General features: G+C 37.2%; 1 protein-coding gene across 1 annotated transcript in view; it reads left to right on the forward strand.

Annotated features, from left to right (window-relative positions):
- The window catches only part of LRRTM4 (leucine rich repeat transmembrane neuronal 4), a 728,565-nt gene that overhangs the window by 203,832 nt on the left and 503,743 nt on the right, over positions 1-20,990 (forward strand). The window lies entirely within an intron of this gene.

Raw genomic sequence — 20,990 nt, forward strand, 5'->3', positions numbered from 1 at the left:
ATAAGTTATTTGTTCACACAGTATTAACCCTGGTTCTATAGTATATGTAAATAGTTTAATATGAATAATTCGCCTGATTGCTATCCTTGCATCCAAGTGATAAGATGTCCTCTACATTTAATTTAGCAAGAAAACTTTCCCCTACTCCTTTACTGAATCTGTCTTAGAAGAGAGAACTGCAGATTCAAACACAAAATGAAGCAAAAAATAAAAATCTTCCTTTTGCTAAGATGGGTTTTGCAGCAGAGACAGCTCACGCCCAGGTTCAGGGAACTTTTTACATTCTGAAATTAAAACAGGCATGTAAGGGAAATGGAAGCTCTTAAGTAAAATCAGTGAAAAAGAATTTGTCAAATGGTGGTCTCAAACCTGCGTGAAGTAAGCATGACATTTTTGTGACAAGATGGTTACAGAGAAAGGGAAATGAGTCCAACAGGATGTAATGCAGTATCTTTCATTCCATTGATTAGAAATGAGATTAGATTCTATAGATCCTCTTCAAAGTAGAGATGGAGAGAGGAGCGATCTATTTAGATGATAAAAAGGTAAACTATGAGTGGTTTAAACATGACCCATAATATTTCTTCTGCCAGAATCAACCCTGGATAAAGCTGATGCACTGCCTAGGAAGAAAAGCTTTCACACAATCTCTACCAGTACATAGTACAAAGAGCTGAGAGCTGAAACCTGCAAAAATAGTTGGTATCACTTCAGAAAGAGTGCCCTCACCAAAACCAACCAAAAGGGTAAATTTCCCAAACCTCGACATGAAAGGGCCCTCAGAGAAGGAGAGAATTCTCTTAGCAAATGACTCACTGGTAAGTCCACGTCTTTGAGGGGAGCCTTGACCTTTTCCTTGTGCTATTCTCACTTCCATCCCCATGCTGCATTTACTTTTTATGACATCTGTACAATCTAATTTTATTTCTTTTCCTTTCCGAGGTCCAGAATGTTCTATACACGAGCAACAATTTGACATCTCTACTTGACTGGCTCATATGGGTTCCAAACCCAGTACATCCCATACTGAATTCACATCTGTAACCTCCATAACCAGCTCTACCTCCAATACGAGTAAAATTTGCTTTGGCCAGAAGAATGAGAATCATCCTGGAGATATTTTGTTCTTTGCCAACTGCCCAGCTGTCTTATTTTGAGTTCCCTAGAACCAGAAACTGAGACAGGGATGTGGATACACAAGATATTCTGTGTCAAGAGGGACGGTCCTTGGAGACCGTCCGTCACTGGCTTGGGGTGTGGTTATGAAGAATGAGGAGTGGTATCTAACTTCCAAGGAGCTTCTCAAACCTTTTCTCCAGATGGTGTTAGCTGGGAGCCTAGCAGCCGACTGAAACAGCAGCTGGTCAGGTAGAGAGGATTTGGGTGGGCACCATGGTACTATTTCACCAACTATATCTAATTCCTCACCAAGTTTTATTAGCTCAAATTCTTTAATAATTGTTGATTCAGCTAATTTTTCTCTATCACTCTACCATCACCCTTGTTCAAGGCAAGAGTTTTGCTCCTCAAGACCACAAACATATCGTCCTAATTATTCTTCACGAACCTATCTGTATGCATCTCGCATCTATCCTCCACAAAATAGTCAGTGACTTCCTTCTAAAAATGAACAAAACCACATCACTGCCTTACTTATGACCCTTGGGATGAATTCACAAATCTATAAAGTGGCCTACAAAATGCAGTAAGATCTGTTTGGTGTCAACCTCTCCAGCCACACAAAATGCAGTATGATCTGTGTTGTGTCAACCTCTCCAGCCACTTCCCTAACTATATATCCCCGACCTCACTCTGCTTGAGCTTCAGGAGGATGCTACAGTTGCCTGAAAGCGAGAAATTGCTTCTTGCTTCATGGCTGCTGTACACGCTGTTGTCTCTCCCCTAAACCCTTTTCTCCAGATGAAGCTAGTTCTAGATAAAACTCTCATCTTCAGGGGCCCTCCCCTAGCTTCCTGGACTAGATTTGAGCCTCCGTTTATCTGCCCTCACAGTACACTACACTTGAATTTTGTAGCACTTGTGTCAGAAATATATTTGTGTGTGTGTGGGCTTGCCTATTGATGTGTCCATTTCCTATACCCGACAAGACTGTTAAGCTCCATGAAAGCAAAAACCTTCTCTTCTTTATGTTTGCTATTCTGCGCCCCCTTTCCAAAACTCCTTAACACAAGCTAAACTCTCAATAAATATTTGTTGGAGGAAAAAAAATCAATAAAGTCAAATACATGTGGGATAAGAAGACAAAACCAGAAATATTGCAGCCTGTCTCATCTGAGCTCTATGACAACCCCACGGTTCCAGCTGAGATTTATTTAGAGCTGTTTTTAAGCAGTGATGGTGTGCCTGAAGAATCTGTATTCTGTTGGTTAGGGAACATAATCTGAAAACTTTTTCATGAAGACTAATAAATGCAAGCCTAATGTCCAATGACAGAACTAAAACAATTTAGTAATGAATTTGATGTCCTTTATTCAAGGACGTCACTCATTTACTCATTTCCCTTTCTCTGTAACCATCTTGTCACAAAAATGTCATGCTTACTTCACGCAGGTTAATTCATGGGTTGGGGGAGTTCAGTGCCTCACAAGCGGTGGAGCATCTTCCCAAAGGATTTTGGTCAAGAGCGAGTTTTAGGGTCTTACAAGTGTTAACAGGGCATGATTGGCTAGGAGGCCAGGGATTTACTTAGAAGGCCATCAGGTCCTATGTTCTAGGGTAAGGGAAGCTAAAGCTGAGTTGGAGGATTGTGATGGTGTATGTTTGGTTTCCTTGACAAGTGTTTCCTCTAAGTCCAGGCTGACTTAGGTTTAGATTTGTGACATACGCCAGGCCACTGGGGGCAGCCTCCATTTTGTGGGTCCAGATATACAAATTAACCTCATCACTAGTAATTATAATAAGAGCAAATATTTTTTGAGTGATTACTGTTATATATGTACTTTTCTAAGCACTTCATATGTATTAACTCCTTTAATCCCCATATGAGGGACTATTATTTTCCAAATTTATGTTTGAGGAAATTGAGACCTAATGATGTTAAACAACTTGCCCCAGGTGACACAGCTAATAATGGTGAAGCCAATATTCAAGTCCAGGATGAGTTTTCTTAACACCCATGCTTTCATCCGGGACACCCATAGTATAAGGTTTAAGAGTGTAGACTTTATAATAAGAAAGACGTCATTTTAATTGTAGCTCTGACAATTTATTAGATGCGTGATCTTAAGCAAGCCATTTAACCTCTCCAAGTCTGTTTCCTTATCAGTGAAATGTAGGTAAGAAAAGCAACTGCCTCCCAGGGCAGCATTTAACATAAAGCCTTTCCATTAAGAAATGCTCAAATAATAATAATTACTGTCATAGCCATTGTGATTCTGTGTTGAGGTGCAGAAAGCCTAAATTAAACTGGCGTAAGCAATAAAGGGAAATGGTTGGTTCATACAACTGAAAAGTCCAGTGTAAGATGGACTGCAGGCAAGAATGAGGGCAATATTCTCCAGGACCCAAAATTTTTCCAACTCTGTTTTTCTATGCTAGCAGCTTTATCTAAAGGCTAAATCCCTTCATGATCTCAAGATAGTGGCAGACAGTGAGGATGCTGGCCTCTTTCTGGTTTACAGGGAGAGTATTCCTCCTCCAGCCGCTAAACAAATTCTGGGGAAGGAAGTTCTGGGATTTACTCTGTTCAGAATAACTGTGGTCGTGAAGCAAAGTGGACAGGAGATTGCCATGAGCCATTGCAAAGATCTGGGCTTGCTGCTCATTGGAGCAAGAAGAGTAGGAAGAACAGAGGCTGCTGTGATAATCAGAGTTCTTCCCAGAAGCCAATGCCACCCAAACCTTGTATGTTCAACACAATGGAAAGTAGTTTGTTCTCCCAAGGAAATGCTGGATGCTATTGAGAGACAATGATTTTGTATGGACAACCAATGAATTTTCACTAAAAATTATTACTGTTATAGTGTTGTGAATGTAAATGTCTATGTAACAGGTATTGGGTGATGACGTTTCTATTTTGCACAACCGGTTATACATAACAAACATTAGAGAAGAGAAAGAGAGCATGTAGTCCCAAAGTCCCAACTCTCAGTCTTGGACCTTCTCCAGCATATGTGTGCTCAAATCAGATGGATTTTGAGAATTGTGTGTGGACTCTAGGTATTTCACTTTTTTAAACTAATTTTGACACCTGTTTGATGAAGATCTCTTATTGATATTGGGTTCTGTGAAGGTTATTTTTACCCTAGAGCTAGCTAGGTAAGTGTTCCTGGCAGAAGCAGTTTCCCCTAAAGCCATGACAGACACATTTTTATCATCACCTACAGAGTTTGTATGAATGCATTGTTTTCTCCCCACTGAATGCAGCAATGTTCCAACATTTAGGAAAGTATCTGTTGAATGAATTGTTAAATTTGCTCTCTCCCTTAGTGAAAGCAGAATCATTTTTAGTTCATCTGTGATATGGGATCACATCTTGAATTACTGAGTTTATTCTCAAAGTGGTTAGCAGAGCCAGATAGATAGTAAATGTTCTTAATGTCAATTTATTTTACTTAAAAAGGTCTGTTTAGATCACATAAGAGGAGTGGTAAAGTAGCATCATAGTGAAGCTTCGAGACGGTTACCCTTATAATTGGAGAAGTTCGTTGTCTTCACCCTTGCCTACCCACCCCCTCCCACCTCCCAGGAAATAAAATACAGGTGTAACTGTCAGTCTTCTTCATAAATTTGAAAAACAATGCTTTTGTAATCAAAGAGCCTGAATTAAAAAGTCCGGTTCACCAATTCACAGATTCTGTGTAGAATTTACTTTGATTACCCTTGAAATTCAATTTCTCCATCTGTAATGGAGAGAAATTAATAAAAAGAATTTTAAAAAACCTTTTCCCTCCTACAGTGCAGAATTTCCTATCCTAAATTTCAATTTGAAATAATCTGATCAATCCTTTTAAGAGAATCTAAAAAATAAGTTCTATTGAATTTACAACAAAGCTATGTAGCAACAGAAGGTTTCTTTGTTCTATGTTTATAATCTGTTAGGTCAAATGCTTACACTAAAAGTCTTTTAACCTTCCCAGAATTAATATCTTGCCTCATTTTTTAAACCTCAAAAATTTCTAAATTTATTCTCTGCATGACGATCTTACTTTAAAAATAAAAAGCATCACTCCTCCCTTGCTAATGCTAAATTCACACATCAAATTTTGGCATGGTTAAAAATATCGATCTAATGAATATAAAATATGAGGGTTTCCCCCCTCCCTTTCATCTTATCTCACGTCAAGTCATAGCAACGAATTTATTTTTCCTGTCTTCATTCAGCCAACACTTATTTAGAACCTACTGTGGGCTAGAATTAGGCTACAGGCTGGGCTAGTTAAAACACTTCCATTTAGATTCTGTAATGTCTCCTGTGGGGGAGGCCTCTGCATTTACCGCACTAACAATTGCCTTTTGGTTATGTAAGACTGATTTAAAAAGAGAAAATGGTCCCATTTATATACCTAAGGTTTCCAATAAAAGGCAAGCTGAAAAATTGATTTCCATTGCATGCACACACACATAGACTAAAACATTTTACCAATAAAATCTACCTCCTGTTTCTCTGGGCTTGTAACTTCAATATGCAGCGGGGAATCTGTGCAGGCATGCAGGAGAGAAATGTTCACTATTCTTTAATCAAAGAATCTAAAGACAGACAGATTGAAATGCATCAGTTTCTAATAACCAGCAGATGGTGCTTTTAGTAGTAAATTTATAAGAGGTTACTTGAATATTCTTTCTGTAGAGGTTTTTTTTCTTTTTAATAAAACTAACCAGAAAGCAGACAAGGTAATATTTTGCCATGACATGAAGCAAAGTCTGTGTCTTTATTGTTATTAACGTGTGTACTTACAAAGCTCAGCACAGCTTTTCCAATATCCCTATCAGGTATCTCTCAAATAATGAGAGAAATGAAATAACAAAGAAACTGAAGTTAATATGAGTATTAGAACCCAATGATTTATTTCCATGCTGTATGTTTACGTAGGTGGAGTAATTTAACTGCCAGCATTACTCCAATTAAGATAAACTCACAAGTATTGTTTTAACTCATGCTGACTTGGTAACACATTTTCTTTGTGTGTATAATATTTTTAAATATTAAAAATTATTTTTTTTGTGTGAGGAAGGTTGGCACTGAGCTAACATCTGTTGCCAACCTTGCTCTTTTTACTTGAAGAAGATTGTTGCTGAGCTAACTTCTGTGCCAATTTTCCTCTATTTTATGTAGGATGCCACCACAGTGTGGCTTGACAAGTGGTGCTAGGTCTGTGCCCAGACTCTGTACCTGTGAACCCTGGACCTCCCAACTGGAGTGCACAAACTTAACTATTACGCCACTGGGCCAGCCCCTAAAAATTGAAAAATTGAAATGACTCAAAAAAGTAAAATTATACCATGAAGGTAAGATTCTTGATCACTGATAACAACAACTATATTAACATTTGCTCTTAGCATATTTTATTTGGTCTCTTTGTTTGGTTCTGGCCTCCATTTCTCTCTTTTTCTTTCTTTCTTTTTTTTTTTTTTGTGGAAGATTATCCCTGAGCTAACTGCTGCCAATCCTCCTCTTTTTGCTGAGGAAGACTGGCCCTGAGCTAACATCCATGCCCATCTTCCTCTACTTTATATTTGGGATGCCTGCCACAGCATGGCTTGCAAAGCAGTGCCATGTCCGCACCAAGGGTCCAAACCAGCGAACCCTGGGCCACCAAAGTGGAATGTGTGCACTTAACTACTGTGCCACCGCCTGGCCCCTCTATTTCTCTTAATCAACTGAATTGTATTATGCTTTTCTGGTTGGTCACCTCAAACCCTTTTTAGACAGAAATTGACTTTAAATAAATAGGTAAATAACACTAGGTAGTATATGGTGTTTAATAGTATAACAGTAATTTGAAGTATGTTGTTCAAAGATTAGAGAGGAAAATCATGTTAATTTAACTTTTCGTGGAATAACTGTGCAGATCACATTTGAGGTCACCACAATGTGAGGACTAAATGCCTTCTATAGTAGCATGAGAAGTTTCATTCTCCTTCCACGGCCAATGTCTACTAGGTAGGAAATTAAACATGTTGGTGAGACCACCCTGTAACTCTCTTTTATCAGCTGAAACATGGGAAACCACAATTACTTTTATTTTTATTGTTTTTACCCTTTAGTCCCTTGTAAAATACCTTAAGCCTGTGTGTAGTGGTCATTTTATCTCTCATTTAAAAAAAAATTGTTTTATTATGGTCATAATGGTTTATAACGTTGTTTAATTTCAGGTATATATTTTTACATATCAGTTTCTGTATAGACTGCATCTTGCTCATCCCCAATAATCTAGTTTTTATCCGTCACCATACATGTGCCCCTTTATCCCTTTTGCCCTTCCTCCCATGCCCTTCTCCTCTGGTAAACACTTATCTGTTCTTACTCATGTGTTTGTTTATCTTCCACATATGAGAGAAATCATACAGTACTTGTCTTTCTTTGTATAGCTTATTTTGCTTAACATAATACCCTCAAGGTCCATCCATGTTGTTGCAAATGGCACAATTTTGGCTTTTTTATGGCTGAGTAGTATTCCAATGTGTATCTATATACCATGCCTTCTTTATCCACTCATCAGTTGACGGGCAGTTGGGTTGCTTCTACATCTTGGCTATTTTGAATAATTCTACATTGAACATAGGGGAGTGCATAAATCTGTTTGTATTTTTGATTTCATGTTCTTTGGATAAATATCCAGTGGTGGGATAGTTGGATCATATTGGATTTCTATTTTTAATTTTTTGAGTTATCTCCATACTGTTTTACATAGTGGCTGCATGAGTTTGCATTCCCACCAGCAGTGTATGAGGGTTCCCTTTTCTCCATATCCTCTCCAACATCTGTTATTTTTTGTCTTATTAATTATAGATATTCTGATGAGTGTAAAGTGATATCTCATTGTACTTTTGATTTACATTTCCCTAATAATTACTGATGTTGAACATATTTTCATGTGCTTGTTGGTCATCTGTATATCTTCTTTGAAAAAATGTTCATATCCGCTGCCCATTTTTTGATCAGGTTGTTTGTTTTTTTGTTGTTGAGTTGTATGAGTTATTTAGATATTTTAGAAATTAACCTCTTGTCAGATAGACGATTTGCAAATCTTTTCTTCCAGCTGGTGGATTGTCTTTTCATTTTATTCATGATTTCCTTTGCCTTGCAGAAGGTTTTTAGTCTGATGTAGTCCCATTTGTTTATTTTTTCTTGTTTCCCTTATCTGAGTAGACATGGTATTCGAAAAGATACTGCTGAGACCAGTGCCAGAGCATACTTCCTATATTTTCTTCTAGGAGTTTTATGGTTTCAGGTCTTACATTCAAGTCTTTAATCCATTTTGAGTTAATTTTTGTGTGTGGTGTAAGATAATGGTCTACTTTCATTTTTTGCATGTCTGTCCAGTTTTCCCAGTACCATTTACTGAGGAGACTTTCCTTTCTCCATTGTAAGTTCTTGGCTCCATTGTTGAAGATTAGCTGTCCATAAATGTATGGTTTATCTCTCATTTTTGACTTGAGCATGAATGGAATTAGCTGATCTGACGCTAATAAGGAGAAGAGAGGGCAGAGGCACTAGGGTACACCATGTCTTGGAAAGCTCAAAAAATAGCAAAGTAGGAGTGATGGAGGGTATGGGGAGCCTGAAGCTATTGGAACACTTTCCCCTGAAAAAACCAATAGGTGGGGGTTATATTATTACTTTTTCCTTTCCATTCGTCATTAAAAGTAAATGTAAATGGAATTTGCCTTCTAAGTAGGCAAGGCTGGAGAGGATACTCAATGATGGTTTTCATGAAAGTCAACAAAGTGCATAAGCCTGGATTTTGAATCCCTGAAAGTATACATGAATTTTCACATTTAGGGTGAATAACATGTCTTCCATGAACAACAAATGTTGATTTTAGTATAACCCAAATATATGTGCTATAGTTTCTTTAAAATATAGGTATCCTTACTTTTAAAGCCAATAAGCTATTGTATTTATTGTGACATGCTGAGAGAGCTGCACTTGTACAGCTTACTCTCAAATTTCAGGACTTCTCCCTACAAAATCACACACGTTCATCCCTCTGTAATCCCAAATCTCTATCAGCCTCGTTCCTACAAGATACAGGAGAAGGAACATAAGGACAAGTTGGAAGTATTCAAGAACTCTCCTTGGTCTCTGAATCACTACCCCAGCCACTCCAGCAGGACCCACCTCAGTTTGAAGGGGCAGCACGAGAGATGGTTGGATGAAATCAACTAGAGGGTGGGGTTTAGCTAAGTTATTTGACTTTTATTGGGACTTGGGGCTGGCCTACAGCAATATAGGTACAAAATTGTGAGTGTCCCAAACTCCACTCGTGTTTTCTCCACCTGCAGAGCATAAGTTTTGTGTTAATTCTTGGATACTCCATTTTAAAGAAATAAATTACACCCCAAGTATATCAAGGGAGTATGCTTCTTAGGTTAGCTGCTGGGAACCTTCCAATAGTGAGAGTGATAATAAAATTTAAAATATTAAAAACATTTCAATTTACCCTAAGGTTCTTTATATTTCATTTTAGGTTTGGAGAAATGCTTTTGAAAATAAGTTTTTTTATTCTTTACCCACTTAATCAAATTAGACACCTCTTTAAATTCTAAACTAGATCTTTTTCTTTAATATGTATAGTTATGAATATAGTTCTTAGAGTTGCTATAAATTAATATCAAAACAGCAGTCCCATTAATTTCCCTACAGCTTTAGATTCACATGGTTCCTGGTTACTGAACTATATATATCTTAGCAGTTTCCTCCCCGCCTCAAAGTCCCAAATATCAATATAGAGATGTCTCTCCTGAAGATGTACCATTCTAGTTGTTTTTTGTTTATCTGTATCATATATTAGCCTCATTTTCAGCTTAATAGAAAAAGGTTGATATCTATATTTGAGAAATGAAGAGTTAACTTCCAAAAACATGGCTGGTTTTTCTTAATGATAATTTTTGATCAGGAATCATAGGCATAAATATAAATTATTCAGTTTGAACAACATTTTGGGATAGTCACTTGCCAACAGTTACGTTTGTGACATTTCCAAGGACATTTCCCACTCTGGAAAGCAAGGCTATAGTCTGAATAACATCATGTACCTCATGATGGGATGCACTGAGAAGGGCTCAACGTCACTTCTGTGCTGTTCTTACCCCAAAATCCATAACTTCAATATAGTCATGAGAAAACTGCAGATAAACCCAAACTGAGGGACATTCTACAAAATATTTGACCAGCATTCATCAAAATTGTCAAATTCATGGTAGAGGAAGAAAGTCAGAGAAATTGTCATGGATTGAAGGGTCCTAAAGAGATATGACAGCTAAGTGCAATGTAGGATGCTGGATTGGAGTTTGGACCTGAACATATATTAGTGCAAAAACGGGCAAAGTTCAAATAGTATTGGTAAATCTGTTTAAAATATTGTATCAATGGGGGGCCCAGCCCAGTGGCGCAGCAGTTAAGTTCGCACGTTCCACTTAGGTGGCCCAGGGTTCGCTGGTTCAGATCCCGGGTGCAGACATGGCACCACTTGGCAAGCCATGCTGTGGCTGACATGCCACATATAAAGTAGAGGAAGATGGGCATGGATGTTAGCTCAGGGCCAGTCTTCCACAGCAAAAAGAGGAGGATTGACAACAGATGTTAGCTCAAGGCTAATCTTCCTCAAAAAAAAATATTGTATCAATGGAATTTCCTAGTTTCTATTATTGTTGTTCTATTATTGTTCCACAGTTGATGAGCTGTTAACAATAAGGGGAATCTGGGTGAAAGTGTAACGAAACTCTGTACTTTTTGGTAATTTTTCTTTAAGTCTAACATTATTTTGAAATAAAAAATGAGCGGATAGGTATTTAAATAATCCATAAAACTCAGAATTTTACAGAAGTCAATCAGATTTACCTTAGCTTTCAAGTGTTCATTCTTACAAATCTTTATATTAGTTTAGCTTCAAATAAGAGTCTGTGAAAAGGAGTGTTATCATGCCTAAGAAATTACTCCTTCTACAATAATAATTATCACTATAGTATGAAAGAAAACAGTATACATGCCACATAAATGAATTGATACTGGCTGTTTCTTTACCCAAATTAAATAAACTATTCTATTTCAAGCCAAAATGATATTAAGTAAGGAGGTTATTAGATTTGGGCTCTGTCCCTTGAAAAGGGTAGTTATATTTTCTAGGTGTCATTTTAATTTTCAGCCAAAAGGTAATGTGATCTGCAGCAGTCCTGTGGAAGTTCTGGGTCTCAGCTTACTTTACAATGCTGCTCCTAAGCCCTTCAATGTTTAGTCTGAGCTTCCTATGTGTCTCCATATGAGTCACGTGAAACAGAGATAGGCAATGTATGCTGGCTGACTTACCATAAAAATGTGCTGTAAATAAAATTGAGTGTTAGGAATTTAAAGGGAAATGTTGATTTGGAGAGGAAAACAATAATACACTAGTTTTCCATATTCTGACCAAATGAAATCCACCATATGAGTCTTTGTTAACATTATCACCAACCTATGGTAAATCCATGTTATTTTGATAGTTCTTCAATGAGAGATTGTTTTTTTTTTCTCAATAGGCAATTTTCACTCAGTGGTTTTAAGTCTTATCTATGTAGACAACAGAAATAAACCAATAAGTCAAATTTCCTTATTAAAAGATTGCCATCCAGCCTCCCATTTGTCCCCAGCTCAGCAGGATACTGGCTGAACTGACTGATGGATTACTGACTCCATGGGAAGACTAAATAGCATTATCTCATTTTAGGAATACCACTTGACGCCTAAATAAAAAAAAAAATGCATAAGAAAAAAATGTCTATTTCGGGTGTGTGATCATCTTACAAATATACAAACAGTGGGAAATATTATATTAATTGGCAGATAACACAATTTACTCTAGACCTATATAAAGGAGTTAATGAGAATTCATAGGAATAAAGTCAAAAAAGCTAAAAGAAAAAAAAAGCAGTAAGGAATACCTAAAAAGAATACCTCAAACAATATAGAAATATTTATTTTAATACCTATTAGAAAAAATGGCCTAAAAGAAAAATCTTGCCTTTTAACTAGAGGATGAATACCAAAGCTGATCGCTTTGATCTTTTTCACATGTTTTGTGATTAGTTATGAAATGCCATAAAACTGAAAAGATGATAATCACAGTTAATGTTTTGTATTATCTATTTTAGACTGCTAACCAGCTCCCTTGATATACAGCATATAAATTATAATATACAAATTGTTTTACTTTTTTCACTGCACATTTGTCAGAAAAATTTTCTCAAACTATAAAAGGTTTTTAAATGTGATTCTAAATGTTTATATAGTAAATTCCCTGGTAGTTGTACAATGATTTATTTATATTCTCTCTTATAATTTGGTTCCTTAGGTTGGTTCCAATTTTTCATTGTTAGAAATAGAGCTGGGATAAACATCAGTGTTGATTAATTTTTACCAGTGTTGAACTATTTCTTAGCCCTAAAAGTAAAATTGCTAGGTAGGCACAATTTAAAGATTCTTGATACTTATTGTCATACTACCCTCCGGAAAGATAATAACAATTTATATTTCCACCCCTGGTGTATGAGAATATTTGCTTTGCCAAACTCTTGCCAACTCTATGGAAACACTTTTAAAACTCTATGCCATTTTGATTGCTGGAAACTAACATTTCACTACTTCAACTTGCATTTTTTTTAACAATTTACAATTGACATGGAACATTTTCTCCACTGCCAAGTGGCAGATGTTTTCTAATTGTCTATTCAAACTCTTAGCCTATGTTATTTCTAGCCTTTACTGAGCACTTCCTATGCATCATTCTGTAGAACATCTTACATATGTTATCTTTGATCTTGACAGCCACCCTGCTTGGAAGGTGCAGTAAACTCCTATTTATAAATTGAAGCTTAACCATGTAACTTGCCTTAAATTACGGAATAAGCAGTAAGAATCCAGAACCACTGTACCTCTGCTTAAAAAAAGAGAGAAAAAAATCTCACAGGACAAGAGAAGCAAACAGAAGCTGATTTTATTCTGATAAATTTACCAACAAGAGGGAAGAGAGAACAGATCCAGTGTGGATAACCCAGTTCTGCTGAAATGAAAGTCTGGAGAGTTTTTTAGAACTGAGGTTGGGGAGGATCATAGGTCACCTGTGTTTGCTCATTGGCCTCACCTGAAGGAAAAGGAAACTTTCTTGTGTTTTTGTTGCTAGAGGTAATTTGACAATTTGGAGTAAGTCTCTTGCCAAAATTAGGCTCCTACCCTCCCACAGAAACTGGCAGGGAGGGACACTATCTTCCTTGGTGGTTATATTCCAAAGAGGTAGATCTCAGATCCTTGAGAAAGACAGTACTAGCTTGGGAAACTGGCGAGAGGCTTTAGGTAGAGAAAGGATTTACAATTATGCTGACCTTACAGTTAAATTGCTCCAAGAAAAGGGAAGTTAGGGGCCTAGAGTCAAGAGGAAGCCTTTCTGAAGTTTAGGGGAAACTGAAGCCTGTCTTCGTTACTTCCAATAACCTTTGATAGTCAAAGAAATTAGCTCTATGTTAGTCATAATTATTGCAAATAATTTTCAACAACTATATTTCACTTTATAATTTAGTAAATTTTGCAGTACTAGCAATCTCTACTAAAGAAAATAAGGAACAAGTGAGTGGCAGGAAAACTTTATTTAGACTGGTTATTTATATATGTTATACAAATGCAAAAAATACCTACTTTTTCCAATTAACAATGTGTTTTAAAAGTTGTTTGTAAATAACGATACTCTACAATCTCATTCTAAATTTCTGTTGACATTTTATCAATGTTTTATAATTTAAGCAAACCCATATTTCATGTAGATAGTTATCAATCTAATAATAAAAATGTGTACATGCCATGTACTATTCCAGAAATATATTTTTTTGCATAATAATAATAACGTATTGTTATTATTTTATAGTACATACTATATTTTCTAGGTACTTTGCATTTAATTCTCTCAAAAGTCCTAAGAGGAAGGTAGTATTTTCGTCTCTATCTTTAAGATAGGAAAATTTAGAGGGGCAGAGCAAAATGGCAGGGTGAGCTGACCCGGGATTCTCTCCCCTCCAAAATACAACAAAAGATTGGAAGAACTGAATTTCAGAGAATAAACATAATTCCAGCTCGTTAGAGACCTACAATACCAAGGAGGTGGAGATCATAAACTTTCCTCACACCCTCGGAGGTGCTGGAACGGTAGGAGAGAACATCGCTCCCTCCCCTAGAGTCTGCGATCGCTGCGGTGCGGGTCGGGAAGGAGTGGGGGAGGGGCCGCGCGACCGGGGGATCATCCAGGACTCCTGCCACTGATTCAGTGGAGACCCACTGATGGGGGGAAAGCTTCCGTCTGCGGGGACCCTATAAATCAAGGGCCTTGGGAGACCAGAGAACAGAACTGATCTGAACCCAGACCAGCGCGTGTGAGTAACAGCCCCTCCCCCCTAACAAAGCCAGTGGGCGCAGCCATCTTGCCCCAAGGTGAAGAGCTAACACGCCGCTCTCGACCCCCATCTAGTGGCGACAGGCTGCAACTGTAATTGAATTCTACCACCATGAGAAAAAACCGCTCCTCTACCATCCAGCAATTTATAAAAGCCCCAGACCAGAAGGAAAACAATAAAAACACAGAATTAAGTCCTAAGGACTTGGAATTAGGTAAACTAAGTGATAATGAATTCAGAGCAGCTCTAATCAAAAAACTCAATGAGGTAGAGAGAAAGATAGAGAAACAAGCTGAGTTCTGGAGTTACTTCACAAAAGAGATTGAAATCATAAAGAAGAATCAAACAGAATTACTTGAGATGAAAAACACAATGGACCAGATAAAACAGAATATGGATTCCCTGAATGCCCGTGTAGGCAACCTAGAGGAGCAAATCAGCATAATTGAGGACAGACAGGCTGAATGGTGCCAGACAGAGGAAGAAAGAGAACTAAAAATTAAAAAAAATGAGGAAAATCTCCAAGAGATAATGGATTCAATGAGGAGTAAGAACATAAGGATCATAGGAATTCCCAAGAATATGGAAAAGGAAAATGGAGCAGAAAGTGTGCTTAACGAAATTATTGAAGAGAACTTCCCAAATCTAGGGATCAACAGAGAAATGTGTGTAGAGGAGGGTTTTAGATCTCCTAGATTTGTCAATGTAAAAAGACCCACCACAAGGCACATAATAGTAAAGATGGCAAATAGGAATGATAAGGAAAGAATACTCAGGGAAGTAAGAAAAAAAAAGAGAATAACCTATAAAGGAGCCCCTATCAGACTGTCAGCAGATTTCTCTACAGAAACCCTACAAGCTAGGAGAGAATGGAGTGATATATTCAAAGCTTTAAAGGATAAAAACCTTCAGCCAAAAATACTCTATCCAGCAAGAATTTCCTTCAGATATGAGGGAGAAATTAAATCTTTTCCAGACAAACAAAAGTTAAGGGAATTTGTAACTTTTAAAGCCCTCCATTACAAAAAACCCTCAAGAAGGCTCTCATACTTGAAAAAAGAAAAAAGGGAGAAAGGGGACACAATCCACAGACTAGGGAGACCGATGGATAGAACCAGAACAGGATAGCAAATATTCAATTATAGCATTAGGGTAAAAATAAGGAAACTACCAAAACAAGGATGATCTTAGCACTCTAACTGCAAATTAATAAGACGAGGTGGAATAAAAAATGAAAATAATTATTTAGGAGGGGAAGAGCAAAGGGGCTAAATCAGTATTGGTCAAGTAAGTAACAGACCACCAGAGAATAGACTATATTATACACGAGATTCTAAATACAAACTTCAAGGTAGACACTAAAATAAAGTACAGAACAGAGTCACAAATCATAGATAAGGAAAAATCTAAGAAACCCAGCATAAGAAATTACAGTATTAAATGGGTAGGATGAAGCACACAGGAAAAGAAACACAGGAAACCAAGATAATGAGTGACAGATTGACAGCGTTAAGTCCACATGCATCAATAATCACTCTCAATGTGAACGGATTGAACTCTCCAATAAAAAGACACAGAGTGGCAAAATGGATTAAAGAACAAGATCCAACAATTTGTTGCCTCCAGGAAACACACCTCAGCCCCAAGGACAAACACAGACTCAGGGTGAAGGGGTGGAGGACAATACTTCAAACAAATAGCAAGGAAAAAAAGGCAGGTGTTGCAATTCTCATATCAGACCAAGTGGATTTCAAAATAAGACAGGTAAAGAGAGACACAGAGGGACAATATATAATGATCAAAGTGACACGTCATCAAGAAGCAATAACGCTTATAAATATCTATGCACCCAACACAGGAGCACCAAGATTCATAAAGCAACTATTAACAGACCTAAAAGAAGATGTTAAAAACAACACAATAATAGTAGGGGACCTCAACACCCCACTCACATCAATGGACAGATCATCCAGACAGAAAATCAACAAGGAAATAGTGGAGCTGAATGAAAAACTAAAACAATTGGACTTAATAGACATATAGATCACTCCACCCAGAAGGAGCTGAATACACATTCTTCTCAAGTGCACATGGAACATTCTCTAGGATAGACCATATGTTGGGAAACAAGGCAAGCCTCTACAAATTTAAAAAAATTGAAATAATAACAAGCATCTTCTCAGATCATAGTGCTATAAGGCTAGAAATTAATTACAAGAAAAAAGCTGAGAAAGGCACAAAGATGTGGAGACTAAACAACACACTACTGAACAAGCAATGGATCATTGAAGAAATTAAAGAAGAAATAAAAAAATACCTGGAAACAAATGAAAATGATAGCATGCCATACCAACTCATATGGGATACAGCAAAAGCTGTATTAAGAGGAAAATTCATTGCAATACAGGCACATCTTAACAAACAAAAATCCCAAATAAGCAACCTTAAAGCACACCTAACTGAACTAGAGAAAAAAGAACAAATGAAGCCCAAAGTCAGCCGAAGGAGAGAAATAATAAAAATCAGAGCAGAAATAAATACTATTGAAACGAAAAAGGCAGTAGAAAGGATCAATGAGACAAAGAGCTGGTTTTTTGAGAAGATAAATAAAATTGACAAACCACTAGCCAGACTTACAAAGAAAAAAAGGGAGAAAGCGCAAATAAACAAAATCAGAAATGAGCGAGGAGAAATAACAACAGACTCTGCAGAAATACAGCAGATTATAAGAGAATACTACAAAAAGCTATATGCCAACAGAATGGATAACCTAGAGGAAATGGATAAATTCTTGGACTCCTACAATCTCCCAAAGCTCACTCAAGAAGAGGCAGACAATTTGAACAGACCAATCACAAGGAAAGAGATTGAAACAACAATCAAAAACATCCCAAAGAACGAAACCCCAGGACCAGATGGGTTTCCTGGGAAATTCTACCAAACTTTCAGAGAGGATTTAATACCTATCCTTTTCAAGCTATTCCAAAAAATTAGGAAAGATGGAACACTTCCTAACACATTCTATGAGGCCAACATCACGCTGATACCAAAACCTGACAAGGACACCACGAAAAAAGAGAGCTACAGGCCAATATCACTGATGAACATAGATGCAAAAATTCTAAACAAAATTTTGGCAACCAGAATTCAGCAAGTCATCAAAACAATCATACATCAGGATCAGGTGGGATTCATACCAGGGACACAGGGATGGTTCAACATCCGCAAATCAATCAACGTGACACACCACATCAACAAACTGAGGAATAAAAACCACATGATCATCTCAATAGATTCAGAGAAGGCATTTGACAAGATCCAACAGCCATTTATGATAAAAACTCTGAACAAAATGGGAATAGAAGGAAACTACCTCAACATAATAAAGGCCATATACGACAAACCCATAGCCAACATCATACTCAATGGGCAAAAACTGAACCCCATCCCCCTGAAAACAGGAACAAGACAAGGATGCCCTCTATCACCACTCTTATTTAACATAGTACTGGAGGTCCTGGCCAGAGCAATCAGGCAAGAAAAAGGAATAAAAGGAATCCAAATAGGGAGGGAAGAAGTGAAACTCTCGCTGTTTGCAGACGACATGATCTTATATATAGAAAACCCCAAAGAATCCATTGGAAAACTGTTAGAAGTAATCAACAACTACAGCAAAGTTGCAGGGTATAAAATCAATTTGCATAAATCAGTAGCATTTCTATACTCCAGTAATGAACCAACAGAAAAAGAACTCAAGAATACGATACCATTCACAATCGCAACAAAAAGAATAAAATACCTTGGGGTAAATTTAACTAAGGAAGTGAAGGACCTATATAATGAAAATTACAAGGCCTTTCTGAGAGAATTGGATGACGACATAAGGAGATGGAAAGACATTCCATGTACATGGATTGGAAGAATAAACATAGTTAAAATGTCCATTCTACCTAAAGCAATCTACAGATTCAACGCCATCCCAGTCAGAATCCCAATGACATTCTTTACAGAATTAGAACAAAGAATCCTAAAATTCATATGGGGCAACAAAAGACCCCGAATTGCTAAAGCAATCCTGAGAAAAAAAGAACAAAACGGGAGGCATCACAATCCCTGACTTCAAAACATACTACAAAGCTGCAGTAATCAAAACAGCATGGTACTGGTACAAAAACAGGTGCACAGATCAGTGGAACAAAATTGAAAGCCCAGAAATAAAACCACACATCTATGGACAGCTTATCTTTGACAAAGGAGCTGAGGGCATACAATGGAGAAAAGAAAGTCTTTTCAACAAATGGTGCTGGGAAAACTGGAAAGCCACATGTAAAAGAATGAAAATTGACCATTCTTTTTCACCATTCACCAAAATAAACTCAAAATGGATTAAAGACCTAAAGGTGAGACCTGAAAGCATAAGGCTTCTGGAAGAAAACGTAGGCAGTACACTCTTTGACATCAGTATTAAAAGGATCTTTTCGGACACCATGTCTTCTCAGAGAAGGGAAACAATAGAAAGAGTAAACAAATGGGACTTCATCAGATTAAAGAGCTTCTTCAAGGCAAATGAAAACAGGATTGAAACAAAAAAACAACCCACTAACTGGGAAAAAATATTTGCAAGTCATATATCTGACAAAGGCTTAATATCCTTAATATATAAAGAACTCTCGCAACTCAATCACAAAACATCAAACAACCCAATCAAAAAATGGGCTGGAGACATGAACAGACATTTCTCCAAAGAAGATATACTGATGGCCAATAGGCACATGAAAAGATGCTCATCATCGCTGATCATCAAGGAAATGCAAATCAAACTACACTAAGATATCACCTTACACCCATTAGAATGACAAAAATATCTAAAACTAATAGCAACAAATGTTGGAGAGGTTGCGGAGAAAAAGGAACCCTAATACACTGCTGGTGGGAATGCAAACTGGTGCAGCCACTATGGAAAACAGTATGGAGATTCCTCAAAAAACTAAAAATAGAACTACCATACGATCCAGCCATCCCACTACTGGGTATTTATCCAAAGAGCCTGAAGTCAGCAATCCCAAAAGTCCTGTGTACCCCAATGTTTATTGCAGCACTGTTTACAATAGCCAAGACGTGGAAGCAACCTAAGTGCCCATCAACAGACGAATGGATAAAGAAGATGTGGTACATATATACAATGGAATACTACTCAGCTGCAAAACAGAACGAAATCATTCCATTTGCAATAACATGGATGGACCTTGAGAGAATTATGTTAAGTGAAATAAGCCAGCAAGAGAAAGATAATCTGTGTATGACTCCACTCATATGAGGAATTTAAAACTATGGACCAAGAACAGTTTAGTGGATACCAGGGGAAAGGTGGGGTGGGGGGTGGGCACAAAGGGTGAAGTGGTGCACCTACAACATGACTGAGAAACATTAATGTACAATTGAAATTTCACAAGATTGTAACCTATCAATAACTCAATAAAAAAAAACTGAAAAAAAAAAAAGAAAATTTAATCACAGAGATGCTAAGTTACTCCCCTAGGGTCACACAGCTAGAAAATGATCTTGCAGAGTAGCTTTTAATTAGTAAACCTCTCAAGCATAGAACGTATATTGTTAAGTGAAAAAAGACCTGATTAAAAAGCAGTAAATATGTTATGATCCTATTCTTGGAAAACTGGTACAGCTATATTTATAAAATGTATAAAAGGCTATAAACCAAGATATGAACAATACTCACAGGGGCTGGCCCAGTGGCACAGCGGTTAAGTTCACACATTCCACTTCTCAGTGGCCCAGGGTTCGCCGGTTTGGATCCTGGGTGCGGACATGGCACTGCTTGACAAAAGCCATGCTGTGGTAGGCATCCCACATATAAAGTAGAGGAAGATGGGCATGGATGTTAGCTCAGGGCCAGTCTTCCTCAGCAAAAAGAGGAGGATTGACAGTGGTTAGCTCAGGGCTAATCTTCCTCAAAACAGAAAAAAACCCCACAGTGGTCACTTCTGTTTAATAGGATGAGTTTTACTCTCTTCTTTTTGTTAATATTTCAGGGTAGATTGAATTTATGATAGTACGTAATACATATTTATTTTTAAAAGGTATGATTGATGAACCTTTCATGTTCACTGAACATTAAAACACAAAATATAAACTAACAAAACGTACCAATTTGAGAAATGTTATGATTATAGAGATTCTCTATCATACTTTTGCAGTATTTGAACATTCAAGAAAAGAAATAAATAAAAATCTAGATGCTTTGAATATTATACATAAGCTTGATCTAACACATGTGTGAAAATTTTCCTACAATCATCTAAAATGTAGACATCCTCCAAAAATTACCTCTTTGGCCACACAGGATAGTATCAGTTACATTGTCAGCAATTTAG

The sequence above is a fragment of the Equus quagga genome, chromosome 5, assembly GCF_021613505.1.
Source record: "Equus quagga isolate Etosha38 chromosome 5, UCLA_HA_Equagga_1.0, whole genome shotgun sequence".
Taxonomy (NCBI): Eukaryota; Metazoa; Chordata; class Mammalia; order Perissodactyla; family Equidae; genus Equus; species Equus quagga.